At 56.9% G+C, this 18,063-nt stretch overlaps 1 pseudogene; it reads left to right on the top strand.

Annotated features, from left to right (window-relative positions):
- The first annotated feature begins 7,424 nt into the window (after positions 1-7,424).
- Positions 7,425-10,833, top strand: LOC133052676 (protein EOLA1-like; annotated as a pseudogene).
- Positions 10,834-18,063: the final 7,230 nt, after the last annotated feature.

Genomic DNA, 18,063 nt, shown 5'->3' with positions numbered 1-18,063 from the left:
GGGGTTGCACTGGGCGGCCAGGAGCCAGGGACCATGATGAGGGCTGCTGCCTCCCAGGAGGCCGGACCCACAGAGCAGGGAAGGTGGTCCATACAACGCGGGCTCCCAGAGCCTTGATAGGTAGGCAACCAACCAAGGTACAGTCCAAAACGACACTGAGGACAAGGGCAGCCACCCCGGTAAACAGGTCAAAATACCTCACCCATGTTTGGCCCCTGAGCCAATTCTCAGGTCTGGAACTGAGGAACAGGGATGGGGCAGGTCCCTGGATGAAGGACGCTACTGCACCACAGCAAACAGACATGGGAACAACCCTAGGCCCTCCCAAAGGGATCTCGGGCTCTGAGATGGTGAACCCACACAGGCAGGTGGGACAACCAGAGGAATGGAGGTTGCCAGACACAGGGTCAACTTGACAGCAATGTGAGAGACATGGTTAACTCTGACTCTGTGGCCCCTTTGGGATGACCCCCTAGGCTGGGCTTTCTGGGCACAGGGGCTCAGCGGTCAAGAGACATGGGGCCAGTCCCGAGGATTCGTCAATTGGTTGAGCTGGGAGGGCCTGAGGCCTAGAATGCAGTATCCCCCAGAGCCAGGTTCAGGGCTCAGTGAGACGTCTGTTGAGGAGTCCTTCAGAACCTGGGGGAACATGTGATGTGAGGGAAAGATGGTAAGGCCAAATGGAAACTTTGTGTGAACTCCAGTGGGTGAAAGAGAAACACAGAAAAAGAGGGGGGATACACGCCCCACTCATGAACTGGGGAACCTTCTCACCTCTGGTGGCAAATCATGGGCATCCTCTGCTCCTGACCCCTCACACCCACTCTGCTTGGCCAAGTCACCACAGTGGGCACACAGGTACTCAAAGGATAACCAATGGGGCTCCCACCCAGAGTACAAGAGTCCCCTCACTGAAGTCCTCTCACCATTGGTATGGGATGGCAATGTGCATTCCAGTTTGCCCTCCCTGCTCCTCGTTCTCAAAAACTAAATAGCTGGATCTGGTCTGTGCGCCTCAGCATGGTGTCTGGAAGCCCCCTCCAGTGCTGGGGGGTGTGGCACCTGGGTCGTGGCCAACCTGCCCAGATGGAGGACAGTGAAGAACATGTAGACCCCAGAGCTTGGGAGTGATGGACACGTGCAAACCAGCACCTCACACCCCCGGGTCAAACGTGATATAAAGGCCTGTGATGTGAATGCGAGCAGGGCAGGACCAGAGGCTTACAAAAGCTCCCCCAGTCAGCCTGGGTGGTGCCCCATCCCCTGGGCAATCAGTACCCCAAGTAGCGGCAGCAGAATGGCCACCTGTGTCCGCAGGTCCCATGTGTGCCGTGTCTTCTCAAAGAACTGCAGTGGAACTGAGATGAAATCAGAAATGCGTCTGGTTCTCAGGCTGGTCCCTCCATCTGGCCTGTATGGAAAGGGCTGTGGTCAACGGGAGCTGCCCTGGGGACAGAGGGAAAGTAGGTCTGGCTGACCTCCCGGAGCTACACAGCTGCCCCTGGGCTTGTCCTGCATGTGAGAGTCCAAGACCCAGAACCAAAGCTAGGCAGGGACCGCGGGACTGACACAGATGTGAAGGACCCCTCTCTCATGGGCAGAGTGCTGGACACCAGGGCAGTGTCTCCTTGGGGACTGCTCGCCCCAGGTGCCAAGCCTGGGGGTGGATGGCGACCCCCATTGGGAGGGCATGATGGACACATGCTGACCTGTGGGGCACTTATGGCTCTGAGACACTAGGCAAATACTGAGTCCATTGCTAGCCTGCAAACAGAAGAGGACAAATCTGCAATACAAACACCAGGGCGGGATGAGCGCCCAAAAGAAGTGCCCACAACTCGGCACAGAAAGGACACACAGCTCAGCAAAGAAATGGGCAACAGGCATTTCGGAGAGGAAGCCACATCGTCCAAGGAGGACACGAGGGAAACCAAGAATCTGGATCGAGCGCTCCCAGGTCAGTGCTGCCGCAAATGCAGAGCAGGAGCAAAGTGGAACCCTCACCAAGCCTCAGAGACCCAGATGGGGTGGGAGGCAGCACTCCCCGGGGCTCAGTCTGCACATCTGGGCACGTGAGGAGAGCTGGCGCCAGCAGCTGGAAAGGGACAGGTGCAGAGAAACGCCACAGATTAGGTCCTCACAGCTGCCCCCATCAGCAGCCACACATCATAGGTGTCCAGTTCAGTGGGCAAGGTCTTGTTCATAGCCAGGATGAGGGAAGAACAGCAGCAGCTCACCTACCATTCACAGGACCCTCCCTCATGATCTGAAACCACTACCAGCAAGTTTTGGGGTATATGGAGTTAGCTGATAACCACTCTTGAGGCAAGGAGGAGAGCACCAGCATGAGGGAGTTGGGTGTGGTGATCGCTTGGGTCCCTGCAGCACTGAGGCCTCAAATCCAGGAGGCAGCCTCTGCCCCTCAACTCGTGGCTGGGAGGCTTCTGCATGGAGAGAGGAGGCTGCATGCTAGAAGGGAAAGCACTGCTCGGACTCAACATTCCCACAGCAGCAGTTGCGTGGGGGCCCAGCTAACGGGAACCAGTGAGACACCGACCCTGCCTTCCAGAGACTTGGTGACCCTCGGGGGTCCAGACTCGTGCACAGCAGCCACAGCCTGGGTGGAAGAGGCGGGCAAAGGCATCAGCAGGAAGATGCAGGGCGCCCCAGAACTACCAGATGAGAGCAAGTGACACTCGGGCAGACGGAAAAGGTATGTTACGGTTGTGCCTGGAAGGAGGACAGAGGGTTGTCAGGACAAGAGGAGCCAGCGGTCTAGGGGCAGGAACTGCACGAGCTGAACTGTGGGGTCCTGGATGTGCTCTGCACAGAGCCCAGGGCCAGCACAGCCACCCAGAGTGCTGGGCGATGAGGAAGGAGACCTGGGACCACAGGAAGCCCCCCAGGGCACCACGGTCAGGCTGGGGCTTAAACAGGAGAGGGCTCAATTGTGGTTTCCATCCGGGGTTGAGGACAGATGTGCATGCAGTGTGACACAGAATCAATGATGTGTACAACACCAGCTGGAGATGGAGAGACAGGTTTCCAGGCTGGTGGGGGGCCTAGGCTGACAGCACCACCCCGGCCCATGAGGCCTGAGTTCAGCTAGTAGCAGTGGGGACAGGAAGAGGAGCATTTACTGTGATCAGGCACTTGGGAGGCAGGGACACAGCAGGCAGGGCGGTGGTCAGGAACAGAGTCAGATGGTTGCCCTGGGTGAGCTGAGCTCCTAGACGAAAGGAAGAGTTCAGGAAACAGTTCTGAAGGCAAAGCTGCCTTTCTCTGAGACATCTCAGGTCCCAGGGGCAGCAGGAAACACATTGAGGATTTTCTTTTGCCTCTGCAAAAAAACAGATAGACTGTTGCTCAGCACCAGGCCAGCAGTCCCAGGGTGGCTTGGAGGGGAGCCAGCCTCAGCCCAGGGATGGGGAACTCTGCCCAGAGGTCATGCCTCTCTCCGCTTCCCTGGCCCCTGGGGTCCACTCTGAAGCTCAGATGCATTCGCTGAAGACACTGGGTCATGGTCACTTTGACTCTCGCCGATTCTCGCAGACTGGACACCTATGGCAAGGACTCAAAAGGGCACAGTCTGGCCTCTGCCATGAAGCTGGACAGGCCCACTCTCCGTGGGTTTCCCAGGCAAACAGCTCCATCTTTGCAGCCACGCCCTGCCTCTGATGGCTCCACCCCACCCACAGCCCGGCAGGAGCCTCACCCCAGTCCCACCCCAACCCAGCCCAGCCCCAGCCCCTTTCCTTCCCAGTCCAGCTCTGCTCCACCCCGCCCCACCCCAAACCCAAGTATTTCTCCAGAAGCTCCACCTCACCCCGGTCTTTCCCACACTCTTCCTCCCACACTGCTCCTCCCACCTCCTCCCCTCTCTTCCACTCGGCTGCTCACTTCCTGGTCCTCCTCTGGGTCCCACTCCAGGCCCCTAGTCTCGAGGCTCCTCCCCGTCTGACCTTCCAGGTGCCTCAGGGATTGGCGGATCTTAGTCTGTCTCCTAGCAGACAGGGCCAATGAGGGAATGCACCTTTGTTCCTACGTGCGTGTCTATGTAACTGCGTGCCTGCGTGCCTGCGTGCCTACGTACCTGCGTGCCTGCGTGCCTACGTACCTGCGTGCCTACGTGAGTAAGGGAAGCCATACACACTGGAAATGATGGGCGTCAGTGTTTGTGGGCACGATGCGACTGAGGCCAGCCGGTGCTGTCAGCTGTCTCGGTCCCAGTGGCAGATCACTGTCCTGCCTGGTGGCCGCAGCCCAGTCATCCCAAAGCGGTTGTGACTCTCTCTGCTTGCAGGAAGGCGGAGCCTGCCTCATGTATAGATGATACCTCCAGGCGGGGGTTTCCAGGCTCTGGGACAAGGAGTGCTTGCCAGGGGGCCAAGGCAGACCGTCTGGGCCCCTCCACGGCCACAGTCCTCGCCCGCTTTCTTTCCACGTGTGCATCCCAGTGATGCCCTGGGCCACATGGGAAGATGCCAGCAGACTTGCCCTCCAGCCTCCTACCCTGCCCCTGGACTATGACCTCACACAAGGCCCACCCTCCCGCTGCGAGTCGTCCCGACCCAAGCTTGACCCTGCAGGGCTCAGCTGCTTGTCCCCAGTTCCCCTCCTGGTGGGGCCCAACCACGAGTCCGTGGAGGGCAGCCCACTGACTGTGGCGGCCCCCGGCTCCTTCCAGAGTGGCAGTGTGAGGGAAGCAGTTGTTTTCTCCTGGATTGCAGAGTCTCCTGGGCTGTAAATCACGATCACTCCTGGGAGATGGGCTTATGTGCTATGGACTGAGACATCGTGGGGTCCCTGTCCCAGCCACATGAGGACAGGCCAGCTGCTGTGATGAGCAGAACCCACTCTGAGGGAACCTGCTCGTGTGTTTCTCATCAGTTGGGCCCTCCTGGAAACCCGTGGCTTGAGGCCCCTGCCAAGGAGAAGACCGTGGTAGCTGTTGTCCAAGATTGCTGTATTGTCACTGGTGACTTTCTCCCTGTTCCTCTGGTCTTCGTGCAGGTGAAGATGCCCAGTCAAGCAGGCAGAAGAGTGTTTTCTCTTCTGGCCACCAAGCAGGCACCCACTGCTTCAGGCTGTAGGAGTGCTTGCAGCCACTTCTTGCTCAGGGATTCCACCCACAGAGGTGAGATTTGGAGGCTCTCAGGAGGAAGGGGTTGGGTTGGCTGAGAAACTGAATGCTGGCCACTGGGCAAGCCTGGCATCCAGTCACATACCCCAGTAGAAGACACAGCAATGGCCAAGCCCCGGGGCCAGCCAGGTCCTTTGTAACCAAGCCAGACCCGGTGAAGAGTGTGACCCTTTGTCACCCAGCAGGTGGGCAAACGTTCAACTGAATGATGATGCTCAGGGCCAGTCAGTGCATGAGGCCATGACACCCTTGCCTGTGGTTGGTGGAGTGGAAACAGGGGAAGCCTTTGTGGGAGGCCATTTGCTGGTGTGTGTCAGCACCTCGGGTGTGTGCCATGTGCCCTGGGCCACCTCCTGCATGGTTTTTCAATGAGTGTGTGGTCTTGTCGAGTGGCTGTATTGGCAGAATGAGCTTTCCCTTCCCTTCCATCAAGAGGGAAGCATCAGTAACTTGTGGGACCCCTGACACTGGCAGGTGTAAACAGACACATGAAGATGTGCAGACGTGGAAGAGTGTGCCCGAGGTGCTGGGAGTGGAGAAGCCATCCCCCCACTCCCCACTTGCCCCTGCAGAGAGATGTCCGGACAGAGCTGACCCTCTGGCTTCATTTGCCTGCAGTCACATCCAGATCACACTGGGTGGCTCATACTAGGATCCGTGTTGGTTCAGGAGGCCCGGCAGCCGAGGTCGAGGTGTTGGCTGATGTTGGCTCTCATCAAGGCTGTGGAGTGTCTCTCCCATCTCTCCTCCATCTCTTCCAGGGCATTGCTGGCCTTGGTGGGTGTGTCTGGGCTTGGAGAGCTCTGCCTTCCTCTTCACCCCAGTTCCCTCGTGTGCCTATCTGTCTTTAAATGTGCCCTTTATATGGGGCCAGCTCTACTGTTAGGGGAGGGTCCATCCTTATTGTGCTCACTTGACCATCATCAGCTCTGTGAAGAACTTTCCTTTGTCTGTAAGGTCACACCAAGGTATTTGGGATTGGGACTCCAGCACCTGACTCTGAGGGTACACGATGTGAGTCCTCACACCCTACAAAGGCTCTGAGGAAGGAACACACTGGAATGTTCCAAGGATGGAAAGATGGCCTTTGTGGCTACTGGGGGTGAATCCAGGGTCGAGAAGAGCAGGCCACCAGGGTAGGAGCTAGATCACGTAGGGCCTCATGGGCCTGTGAGAACTGTGGCTCTGCTGTGCTCGGGGAGGGAAAGGTCCAGAAGGCCCTGAGCGGGGTGCCCCTGAGACCTTGTCCCCATCCTCACAGCCATGTGGAAACGGAGGCCCCTTGCAAGGTGCTGAGACCCTGCTGACGTTCAGGCTGGCGGCTCTGCTCCTCTGCCTCCACCCACCTCCAGTGAGCAGGGACCACCCCCCTCCAGTCACAGGGAAAGAAGTGAGAATGGTGGTGCGTGTGTTCAAGTCCCCTGCAGTCATGGGCTACATATCTATGCCTCCGTGCCTCCTCAGCCGTCGAACGAGGTGACGATAACCTAGTAGATTATTTGAAATCTGAATTCTGTGATCCCTGCATGGTGCCATCCTAGGCCCTGGTGATGACATGGAGTGCACCCATCCTAGTAGTTCCTGCTCTTCTTTTTCTTTCTCTAGGCTCTGGGCAGGGCTCGGGACATCTGCTGACAGTGGAGGCAGTGGTATGGGAAGGACTGGGTGGAAAGTGGCTCCCAAAGTTACACGGAAGACACCTGGCAGGGCTGTTGAGGTCCAGGGTGCCCCATGGCCGAGTCCACATTGGTTAGCATAGTTCTGCCCTCATTATCCCTGGGTTAAGACGGGGGATCTGCAGAGCATGGGCAATGATGGGACTGCAGAGCTGAAAGGTGGGGTGGTGGCAGGGAGTGGGGGAAGCCAAGCCCAGGACAATGCCTGTCTGTGCTGGGAGAGGACCAGAGTTTGGCCTCTGGGCTGTGAAGCCGGGGGGCTTGCCCTCCCTCCTCAGTGCTCTCAGGGTTTCAGGGCCCTCTGTCTTGGAATTCACCTCATGCCTTTCTCCCGCTGTCCCACCCTCCTTGCTGACCTCCCGACAGACTGCATGGGATGGATGGGTCCTCTGGGTTGCCACCCCACTATCAGTGGACTGCGTGGGGACAGATGGAAAGAGCCAGCCTTCTCTGACCCATGCATTCTGTGTCAGCAGATTTGGAGGATGCTCGGGCTCATGGGGCTGAGGTCCAGCCCAGGGCTGATTGCAGGCCACTGAATCACACTCCTGACCTTTGTGGTTTTGTGTTTCTGCAGCCACATGAAGACCTGGGAGCCCTGGGAGATGAAGTTCGACTGTCTGCTCTTCTGACGGCCTTATGCAGGTTTTGTCTTAAAACGGTGTCAAGACCGTGGAGATGGAGATGCCATGGCAGCCCATGCTACATGGCCACCAGCACTATACCCTGGCCGTCCACATGGCACACCGGGACTGGGAGGACGCGGCCTGGCGGGAGCTGCTGGAGCAGAGGCTGGGGATGAGCCCCACCCAGATCCAGGCCTTGCTGCGGGAAGGGGTAAAGTTCAGTCATGGAGTGATCGTGGGTAAGTGATGCCCTGCCTCCTGCTGCCCGCATGGCCCCCAGCACTGCCCTGGATCTTGGCCGGATTGTGCTTGTTTGTTTTCTGTTGAACTAGTTTGTGAGGTTGGGCGTGGCGGCTGAGGTTTCTTCAGAGGGACAGCAAGGGTCCCTGGGCTGGGAGCCAGCTGCCCAAGGTGCCTGTTCACCACTCTGGGCCTCAGTCCCCGTTTGTGCTTGAGGCAGAGGTGGGTCCAGGTCTGCACGTGGCACTTGTCTGTGTGTCTGTTTGTCTGTGTCCCCACATGTGTCTGTGTGCCTGGCAGAGACCGTGAGAGGCAGTAAAGCACCCAGCCTGGGTTCCATACCCACACTGCCTGAAGCAGGGCCTAAGCAAGTGCCCTGACTCCCAGGGGTGAGGCCCCACAGCAACACCTGTCTGCTGGTAAATTCCTTGGGGACCTGATGTCTGCTGGCCCCCGCTGGGGCCCTCCTGCTCTGTCCCTGTGGCCTGCAGTGGGCAGACTGAGAGCTGCCTGTGGCCTGGTGGGTTCATGGAGCACCAGGCCTCTCCCTTCCATTTTGCTCCCTCCCTCACTTGGCCTCGCCGTGAGTTCCCTTTGCCGAGGTGAGCCCGTCTGAAATGCTCAGCCACAGGACCCAGTTCACCTCGGGTTCCCTCCATGATACAGTCTTAGTCTCAAGCAGGTGCAACTTTGAATGACCTTGTTCTCATTCTGTGTCCTGTCTTTGCACACATCTCGTGGTCATCGGGGGCATTTTGCTGTGCCTAGAAAACCTAGGTCCCGACTAGGTGGAGGAGCTGGAGAATCAAGGCCTGCTACCTTACCTGCAACAGAAGTACATGACTGCGCTTGCCAACCCCCGCTGGCTGCTGCAGCCCATCAATGGGAGGGGCGGGAAGGACATCTTCCAGGTGGACATCCTCCAGCACCTGATCCTCTTTGGGCAGGAGGCCTGTCCAGACTGGGCTCTCGAGAGGAAAGTGACCGAGAGACCAGAACATGCTGATACCATGCAGTCACCATTGCGCTCTGGACTTGCCATCTGGTTCTGTCTGAATCAGCCCTGTGCTGTGGTGCCCACTTGGTGCGGGGCTGGGGGCAGGGACTCCCCTCATGTGATGCTGCTCTGGAATCAGTGAGAGTCTCTGGGACTTTGACCTTTATGAATTGATGGTGTTGCCAGTCGTTTTGGCCCTGCTGGATCTGGGTGGTTGAGAGAAATGTGTTGTGGAAACAGGTTAGTGTTTTTCCCTCTCTGTTCTGGTCCAAAGTCCTGGATGTTGGAACAATGACCAGGGGGTGATGGGGGAAGGCTGGGGACAGGGCTGTGCATTGGCAGGCAGGCAGAGAGGCCCACAGGCCCAGAAACAGGCCACTGTTTATCCTTGCACGTGACCCTTGTCCTACTGTAAAGTGTCCCTTGGCTCTCAAAGCATGTGTGTTGGACGCAGTGCCTGGCCGCCTCACGCCCAAAGAGAGGCTCCTAAATATAGCTGTGAGGGCAGAGCGACTAGGGCTGGTGTTCACCTTGTGGAAACCTTGTACTTGTCTTTGGGTTTGGGGTAATGTGTTTGCAAGGCACTTGGCAGCTGGCGTGACCCTGCTTTCCAGTGAGTCTCCTGGGGAGGCCCCTGGATAGGGAGCTGGGACGCTCAGCTGCTGATCAGAAACTTGTGGCATCGTTGGGGGACACTTGAGGATCTCTTCTGCTGCAGGGTGCATGACTCATGGAAGGTGACACCCCAAGGTCGGGAGCCCAGCTGGGCCATCTGCTGAGTGGCAGGCAAGGTCCAGAGACCTGTCCGTCCTGGGCTTGCCTCAGCACTCAGCTCATGAGTCAGATGCTTGGATGAATCTGTGAAATGCTGCTGTTTCAGATGAAAAGGGACCATGGGAACTGGACCAAAGCCTGCGTGGGGCGTGGGCTTCCAGCCTTTTCTGGCTCATCTTGTGCCATGTGTGAATACAATGGACAGATAGAAAGAACACAGACTCGCAGTTCTTGTTTGATTGTTTATTATCTCCACTGGAGTTTTGCTTTACTTTATTAGAGCCAGAAATCTATTTTGATTACAAAAGAGTGCTTTTGAGTGTCCCTAGGGATCTGGCAGCTCAGGGATTGGGTTTGTTCTTGACCTGCTCACAGAGGGCACACTTATAATCTGAGGATTCTCCCTGCTCCTCCTTTGACTCAGGGGTTTCGACTGGGACCATGACTGAAAAGAGCGCCATCAGGATGGAGTAACAGGTTGAAAGGTTGTTGCTGACCCATGAAAAGACTCTGGGATTCTTGGCCTCCGGAGGAGAATTCAGTCCGGGGCCAGAGACAAGGCTTGATCGCTCAGAGCTTTTGTGTAATAAAGTTTTACCAAAGTATAAACGAGATAGAGAAAGCTTCTGACATAGGCATCTGAAGGCGGCAGACAGAGTTCGCCCCTGCTAGTTTTTAGCTGGATGTTATATAGTCACTAGCAGTCTGTTAATGAAAGAAAGGAATGTCTTAAAACTCAGAATGGCACCAGGCCTCTCATCCATGAGATGTATTTTGGGATACTCTTGGCACCAGAGGAGTCATCCCAGGCCATAAAGCGATTGACTTGAATCTTGTAGAAGGGCAGATCACCATACAAATAGTTTCGTTTACATAGGTTAGGGGAACAATGTCTGAGTATAACATTATGGTTTGTCAAGTCAGTTCTGAGCCATTAGAGTCTGGGGTAAATGCATAGTATGTTAATACAGCTTGAGACAAACATTTCCATAAGAAAAATGCATTGGTTAACTCAAGGTTTGAGAATAGTCAACTTCAGGTGGAACCAGGTGTCATTATGGCAACACAGTATTTTAAGAGAAACCTCCTTTTAAAATTTGTGTCAGTTCAGTTCAGTTCAGTTCAGTCGCTCAGTCGTGTCCGACTCTACGACCCTGTGAACCACAGCACACCAGGCCTCCCTGTCCATCACCAACTCCCGGAGTCCACCCAAACCCATTTCCATTGAGTCGGTGATGCCATCCAACTGTCTCATCCTCTGTCTGCAGGAGCAAGGAGGAGACTGGGAGTGAGGAGGTTGAGGTGGATGCAGCCTCCCCCGCCTCAGCCCCCAACAGCTGCACATTCACCAGGTCCTGGGCCTCGCCTGGATCCTAAAGGTCTTCCTTGGGCTTGCTCAGCTCAGTCATCCTGACCATGAGTACGATGCCTGGGATCAAACCACAGACAGGCGTGAGGCAGGGGAATAGATGGGGATGACGGGCCTGGGGGAGAGAGGGGTTGTGAGTGGCCTTGGCTGAGAAATGCATCCTAAGTGGTCTGACACAGACCACTTACAGGTCTCCTCTTGAGGGGTGCTCTCAGACCTCACAGGGGCATGCCTCTGGGGCGACCAGTCCCCTGGCTGCCTGAAGGAGGATGTGAGGTGGCTCCCCAGGGTGCAGACAGCACAGTCCAAGATTTCTGGGGCTGACAAGGTGTGGGGGTTAGGCCCTTGTGGGGTCCCCTCTATTCTGGGAAGGGAAGCCCTGTTGCACACTTAGGACATCCTCCTTACTTGACTCCTAGCACTGGCTGGACCTCCCCTACTCTCTGACCTCAGGACATGGGCCTCAGACTTCTGCCTTCGCCTTCTGGTTCCTGTGAGAGACATGGAGGGGGCACCTCAGCAGTATCCTGTGGCATAGCCCTGAGCCTTCTGGGATGGTACAAGGGGTGGACTCTGTGAGGTCACCCCAGTTGTGCGGTGGGAGGTCTCCTTTGGGTTCCCTTGTAATGTTTACCTTTCCCGTGGCACAACCTGGTCCCTTCCCTCTGGGGGCCTGCATAGAAACTCAGAAAAAGAACAGAAAGTGCTAAGGAGCCCCACATGTGGCCACACCTGCTCAGGGCCTCTTGTAGGCCCTCAGCTCCTCCTGACATCCTGCCTGGCCTTCCAGCACTATCCACAGGGGTGGGGGTCTGCTCAGTCCTCCCTCGGGGTCCAGGAAGCCCACCCTCTGTGGACCTGAAGCCTCAGCCTTCCGCCTGATCACCTCAGGTCTCGAGGTCCCTAAGCCAGAGGTCAAGAAATTGCTCACCCTGTTCACCCCACTCTGTGGCCTCCAAGACCCCCATCAAAGGGAAGGATCCCTCCTCATGTTAGGGTCTAACTGCCTCATTCCTTTCTCTCATGGAGGCTGGGCTCCAGGCAAGATGCAGGATTATCCTGTCTTGCATTTTGAGGCCCTCCCTCTCTCATGAGGCGCCCAGTCTCTCTGAGACCTGCATGTGAGGAAGGCAGACGGGCCTAGTGTGGTCTTCTCACCTCAAGGGCTCCCACGTATGACTTCACGGCCAGGGATCTCTCAGGTTCCATCAATCCTCCCTCAGGGTCCCCTCAGTTCTCCTCAGGCACCTCACCTTGCCCCCGGGCAGGACCTGGATTCATGCCTCTCCCCAACTGAAGCCTTGTCCCTTATACCAGGGCCCCAATCTCTCGAAGACACGGATGTCAGGAAATCCGACCATGCCTGTTTCACTCATTCTATTCCACTGTCGCCCTGGACTGACAACAGAGACGGGCTTCTCTGAGGTGCCCTCTGATTGGGGTCCATGGTCCCCTAGTCCCTCTTAGGATCCTCAACTTGACACCCCGCAGGACCTGGGAAATTGTCTTCCTGAGTCCCCACTTCACATGTGAGGTCTCAGTCTGAGACCCAGATATCAGGAACTCCTCCCCCACACCGTGTCCATAGTATGAGACCTGTATGTCAGGAAGTCTGACCATGTTCTCCTGCATTCATCCTATCCCAGGGATGTCAAGGACCAACAGCAGGGACTGGCTTAAGTCTCCTCTGATTGGGGTCCAGGCTCCCCTCAGTCCTCCCTCAAGGTCCTCACCTAAACTCCTTCAGAACCTAAGAATCTCCCCTCCAATCTCTGAGGCTTCGCCCATTATATCAAGTCTCCAATGTCCCTGAGCCCCAGAGCTCATGCGCCCATGAGAGTCGTCCCGGGCTGACAGCAGGTGCCAGGACTGGAGGGATTCCCTGTTTCCTCCCTCAAGGTCCTCATCTTGAGCCCTGGCAGGTCCAGGGATGCCCCTTGTGTTTACCGGCTGCAGGACCATCACTCCAAGGCCATCACCTCACTGAGACCCCAAAGGGAAGCCTGTGAACGTGACACCAGGGCTCCAAACCCAGGGCTTCCCAGAGATGAGATGATGCCCTGGGCGTTCCTCCACTCTCCTTCTGCTCTTCACTTTGACTCTCAGCAGGTCTGAGCACCATCCTCTGTCCCTGACCTTGCTCCCCTTAGAACCAGGCCCTCCCTAGCCAGGACCCCTGAGAAGCAAGCGGGAGTAGGGGGCTCATTCCTACAACCCTGCCGTGGTCTCCCAGGGCTGATAGCAGTGTTGACCTGGATGTCCTGGGGCCCCAGAGCCCCCCTCAGGGTTCTACCTTGACTCCTAGCATAGCTGGGTTCCTTCACTCTGCTGACCTGAACCCGGGCACCTGACCCAGGCCCTCACTTCTCCCCTCCCAGCAGGATCAGTGACATTACATCTGGACACCACACCCCACAGTCATCCAGGGCTGTCAGGAGGGCTGCATGTGCACCCCCTGGGGACCCTCAGTCTCCTCTGGTCCTCACCTCGAGTCTCCACAGCACATGGGCCCCTCCCTCTGCCCACCTGAGAATGGCCCCAAAGACCAAGCCTATGACTCCCTGAGTTAACTGACAAAGTGGGGGGGGGGTGTGGAGACTCAGCCTGACAGCCCAGACCAGGGCCCCCAGGAGTGCCAGTTGAGCTGGAGTTGTATTCCATAGGATCCTCTGTTCCGGGGTGACTGGACCCCATTGTCCTCTCTCAGGAGGGCACCTCGTTAACCTTTGAGAGAAGGCTGCAGTCCTAGCACAGATGCTGGATGGGGCTGCTGCTGTGCCCATGACCTTGGGGGAGCACCAGGAACCACTCACCTTCCCACCAGCGACCCTCAGTGTCACCACACTTCGGAAATTTTTGTGTAAATGATGCATTAGCTGAAGAGTGTGGGCAGCAGCAGGTGAGTTAGCAAGAACTCAGCAGCCTGGAGATGGCCTTGGCTGCTCATAGTGACTTCACACTTCTCCTCTCTGGGGTATCCCCAGGGTCGTCTCCTGGTGGCTCTCTTCGGCTGGCCTGCATGGATGCCCCCCCGCCCGCCGCCATGAGCCCTTCTTGTGCAGAGTGGCCAGAGGGGCACTCGGGGGCCACAACTTGTGAGTCGTGGGTTCAAAGTCCCCACTAGTCGGGCGACTTTAGACTCTTCCCCCAGGAAGGAGAGACGTTCAGGAGGAGGGTGGGTCGCTGACCTGCCCTGCCCCTGGGGCCTCTGAGGGCCAACTGCAGTTCGGCCCAGCCTCCACGATAGCCTGGCCGCTGTCTCCCCTCTACAACTCCCCAGAGCAACGCTCAGAGGCTGGAGGTGCTGCGTGAGTGAGGCTTGAGCATCCCCAGGTTTGCTGAGGGTGGGGGCATGCAGAGCTCATCATCTGAGGGGTTTGCACTGGGCCTTGGGAGGCCCCCTGGCCGTGACCTCAGACCCTGGCGATGGGGACCTTCCCTTCCTTTCCAGAGGCTCAGCAGACGGCTGAGCACCTTGCTGCCCAGTCACAGGCCTTGCTTGTGGGGTCGGGCGTTCACAAGACACAGGCCATTGGGACTCATCACCCTCCCCTGGCAGTTTGTAGCTCAAGTCATCCCAGGGCCTTGGTTCATGACAGTTCCCAGGGAGTCCCAGGCGGTTCCTCCTGCAGAGACCTGGCAATCCAGAGCACTGCCAGCTTTGCTCACCACAGGCTAAGCCTTGTTTCTGTCATCCAGAAATCAGCCTCTTCCAGCCTCCCCACCTCATCCATCTCTGGCCATGGCACCTCCCTTTGTGAAGGGACAGAGCAAAGGAACACAGGGGAAGAAGGGGCCACTGAGGACCCAAGATGAACGCTGTGCCGAGGGAGGCTCGGGCAGAGCTGGTGGGAAGTGAGTTGGCCACGGATCACCGGCTCCCCAGGGTCTTCCTGGTTGGGCCTCCAGGGTTACCGTTACCTAGTTGGAGCCCTTGTGAGGCAGGCCCCCTCTCTGAGACACCCTGTCTGGTTAAATTGCATTTCCACTCTCCTAGACACTGTCACCTGTTCGGCCCTGGGGACTGAATTAAACCTGTGCCTCTGGAGCTGCCTGGCCTCTCCTCTGGTGACCTGGGCATGTGTGGGGCTCGAGACAGTTTGATTGTCCAGGGCCAGCTCATCAAGACCATGCTCCCTCCCTGGAATCCTGTGTGACCTCAGGCTGCCACTTCTGCCTGGCCCAGGAGGATGTGTGCTTAGCCACTTCACTCTGCAGACATCAGTCAAAATCTACCAAGGACTGAGTGGTGGGTCTCTTTTGATATCAGGCAGTCTTGACTTTGTAAATAAAAGTTGCTTTTTGTGACAAGCAGGTGACTTGTGATTGCAATCTGCACGTCTCCCCTTTCTCTATAGATTTACAGGTAAGCAGGTGCCACACATGCTGAGGTTTCTGGGAATGTGGTCTTTAAGTAGCATCGTCTGCATGTGATTCCAGGTCAGGAGGCATATGGATGTCAAGACAGAAAAGCTAATGAAACCTTCTGAAATTTAAGCAGTTCCCCAGGCTGTGAACCTTCATAAGGGGCTGCATTTTGGCTTGGAATTGAGCAGCCCAGTCGGGCGTCACAGCAGCTCAGTGCTGAGGCTGACAGAGCCCTGGGCTGCACCACCCTGTGTCACTTCTCATGGCCTCCTCTGCCTGCGACAGACTGCTAACAAGGGAGACCCAGCCTTCCGGTTCCGGTGATCTGCTGTGTGCGCTCTCCCCTCCCCTGACTTTGGAGCCATTGTCTCTGCAGCACGACCCTGGAGGGCTATTTGCTATGCTCCTCAGGACAAACACTCTTTTAAGAGAAACTGCATTATAAACTGGACACCCCAGCAAGCAGAGGGTGCTGATGTGTCACACCCTCGGAGTGCTCAGCTGAAAAGGGAAAAGAAAAGAGAAACAAGAAAATGTCACCAGGTGCAGACCCTGCAATGAAGCCAAGCCTCAAGCCTGCTGTCCAGACACCAGCGAGCCCCCAAACTGAACACCTGCAGGCCTCGGGCAGAGACCACAGGCTCTAGCCCTGTGCATCTCAGGACAGTAAGGGCTCTTTTGGGGCCCCCAAGAAGGGGAGGCCTAATTTCTCCTCTTCTGTCAAGTGAGTAGCCTGCTGGATGGACAGTGTCCCTGTACCTGTGAAGTCACTCCACCAGGCTCTTGTCAAGCCCTTGATGTGTCTTTTAAATGAGTGGGTCCAGAGCATCTGAAGGGCTTCCCCAGCTGTATATGAGGTGCCCGCACTGTGCTGAGGGTGGCTGGCTATCTATCTTGCCTTCACGGGCAAGCAGCTGCCTGAGGGGACTCAAAATGATCAGCTAGGCCCAGGATGGAGGCACTGAAGACGTGGGCTGGGCGGGAAATTCCTCATGTTATCAAGCGCTTTATTGCCGTACAGTGTTCTGACCACAGGGCTGCCTCTACCTCTCTGAATAGGGTGTATATTTGGCATCCTCTGGGGACGCACCTGAAGGGGGTGGGGATTACGGGAAAGAATGGCTGGAGATTATGGGAAAGAGGGGCTATCTGAGCAGTAATAGAAGGGGTTCTGGGGCTGAGCCACGATGTGCATCGAGGTGGTGCACAGAAGCACCAGCGTGGCTTCTGGGAGCTGCCAGGGGGCAGGCTGAAGATCTGGGTGGGCACAGTGGTGGGGCCCACCACCATCACAGGAGGAGCCATCTGGGCAGGAGGCCAGGTGAAGCAGAGCCACAGGACAGGTTCTCAATGGGCAGGGCCACCTCCTCAGGACAGGGACTAGTGAGGCTGGAGTCTGCGTCCCCTAGGGCTGCCAGGCATCAGGACCCATCAAGAGGGGTGTGGCTGCTGTCCCCGGACCAGCAGCAGGGACGGCATAGGTCCTGGCCATGGCGGTGGCAGGGGTAAGATCCAGGTGGCTTGCAGTCCCCTGGGCACCCTCAGGCCAAGGTGACAGGCTGTCCTATGGCTGCATTGTGCTGGGTGCAAGAGTGATGCCTAGGGCTTCCCTCCTGCCCTCCACCTGCTGAGACACAGACTTAACACCCCTCTCCTCTTCATCTGCCCCAGGAGGTATGGGCTGTCTCTCTCCAACAGGGGACTGCAGCAGAACTGTAACTGGGATTCACTGAGAGAGAGAGAGAGAGAGAGAGAATAGCAAAGTTCAATTCTCCTAAGGTTTACTGAAACTAGCACCCTCCTGGCTAGACCCCTGGGTGCTTTCACCCAGCCATTCCCAGGCCTCATGGAGAAAGTGGGACCCTGTCCCACAGGAGGCAGTGTCCCAGCTTGCACATCCTCAACACTCACTAACTCAACATTGACTCTCGCACTTGGAAAATGACTCAGAGTGGCCCAAGAGTATTGATACAAGACCCAGAGAGGGGACTCGACATTTGCAGTGGGCAGACTGCAGAAGCTTCTCTGCTTTCTCTGCAGGTGTTGATCCCTGGCCTGCACTTCCTCGGCTGACCAGGACACTTCCCAGGAAAGGACCTGTGTTCCCTGCACTAGACTTCTTTTCCACAGCTATGTGCGTCATGTGCTTAGTCACTAAGTCATGTGTGACTCTTTGCGACCCCACGGACAATAGCTCACCAGGCTCCTCTGTCCATGGGGATTCTCATGGCAAGAATACAGGAGTGGGTTGCTCTGCCCTGCTCCAGGGGATCTTCTCAACCCAGTGATAGATCCCAGGTCTTCCTCCTTACAGGTGGATTCTTTCAGGTCTGAGCCACGAGGGAGTCATAGAGGCACACAAACCCCTCTCCCCACCTGCTTCCACCCAGGGACCATACGCTGGTCCCCAGTCCTATCTTTACACATAGCTTTCCCGGCAGACCTGCCACCGTCCCTGGCGGCTCTGAGGTTGGCACCCACCCTGCCCCCAGGGCCCAGCAGGTACTCCCCTGCCTTTACCTTGCTCAGGAGACAGGGGGGCTCCTCTGTGAGCAAGTTGGTCAGGCAGAGCGAGGTGAGCAATCCCTGGCACATTTTGCTGAATCCATACAGGCTAAGCTGGTGGATGAAGCTCTTCATACAGTCTGTCTCAAACAGCTTGTCTGAGCCCACCCTCTCCAAAAGGTTCTCTAAGAGCCCCTCACGGATGCCTATGCAAGTGCCGTCCTCCCAGAAGATGGACAAAGAGCAGTGACTGTTGACGATGGTCCACCTCTTCCTGGGAAAGGGGAGGGAGAGGAGGCTGCCCTCTCCCCTCAGGCAGGGCACCACATTGGTGTGCAGCCTCTTCAACAAAGGCTCTCCACTCA

Source organism: Dama dama, chromosome X (genome assembly GCF_033118175.1).
Source record: "Dama dama isolate Ldn47 chromosome X, ASM3311817v1, whole genome shotgun sequence".
Lineage (NCBI taxonomy): Eukaryota > Metazoa > Chordata > Mammalia > Artiodactyla > Cervidae > Dama > Dama dama.
Note: the sequence above shows the minus strand (reverse complement) of the source record. Positions and strands in the feature narration are given on the sequence as shown.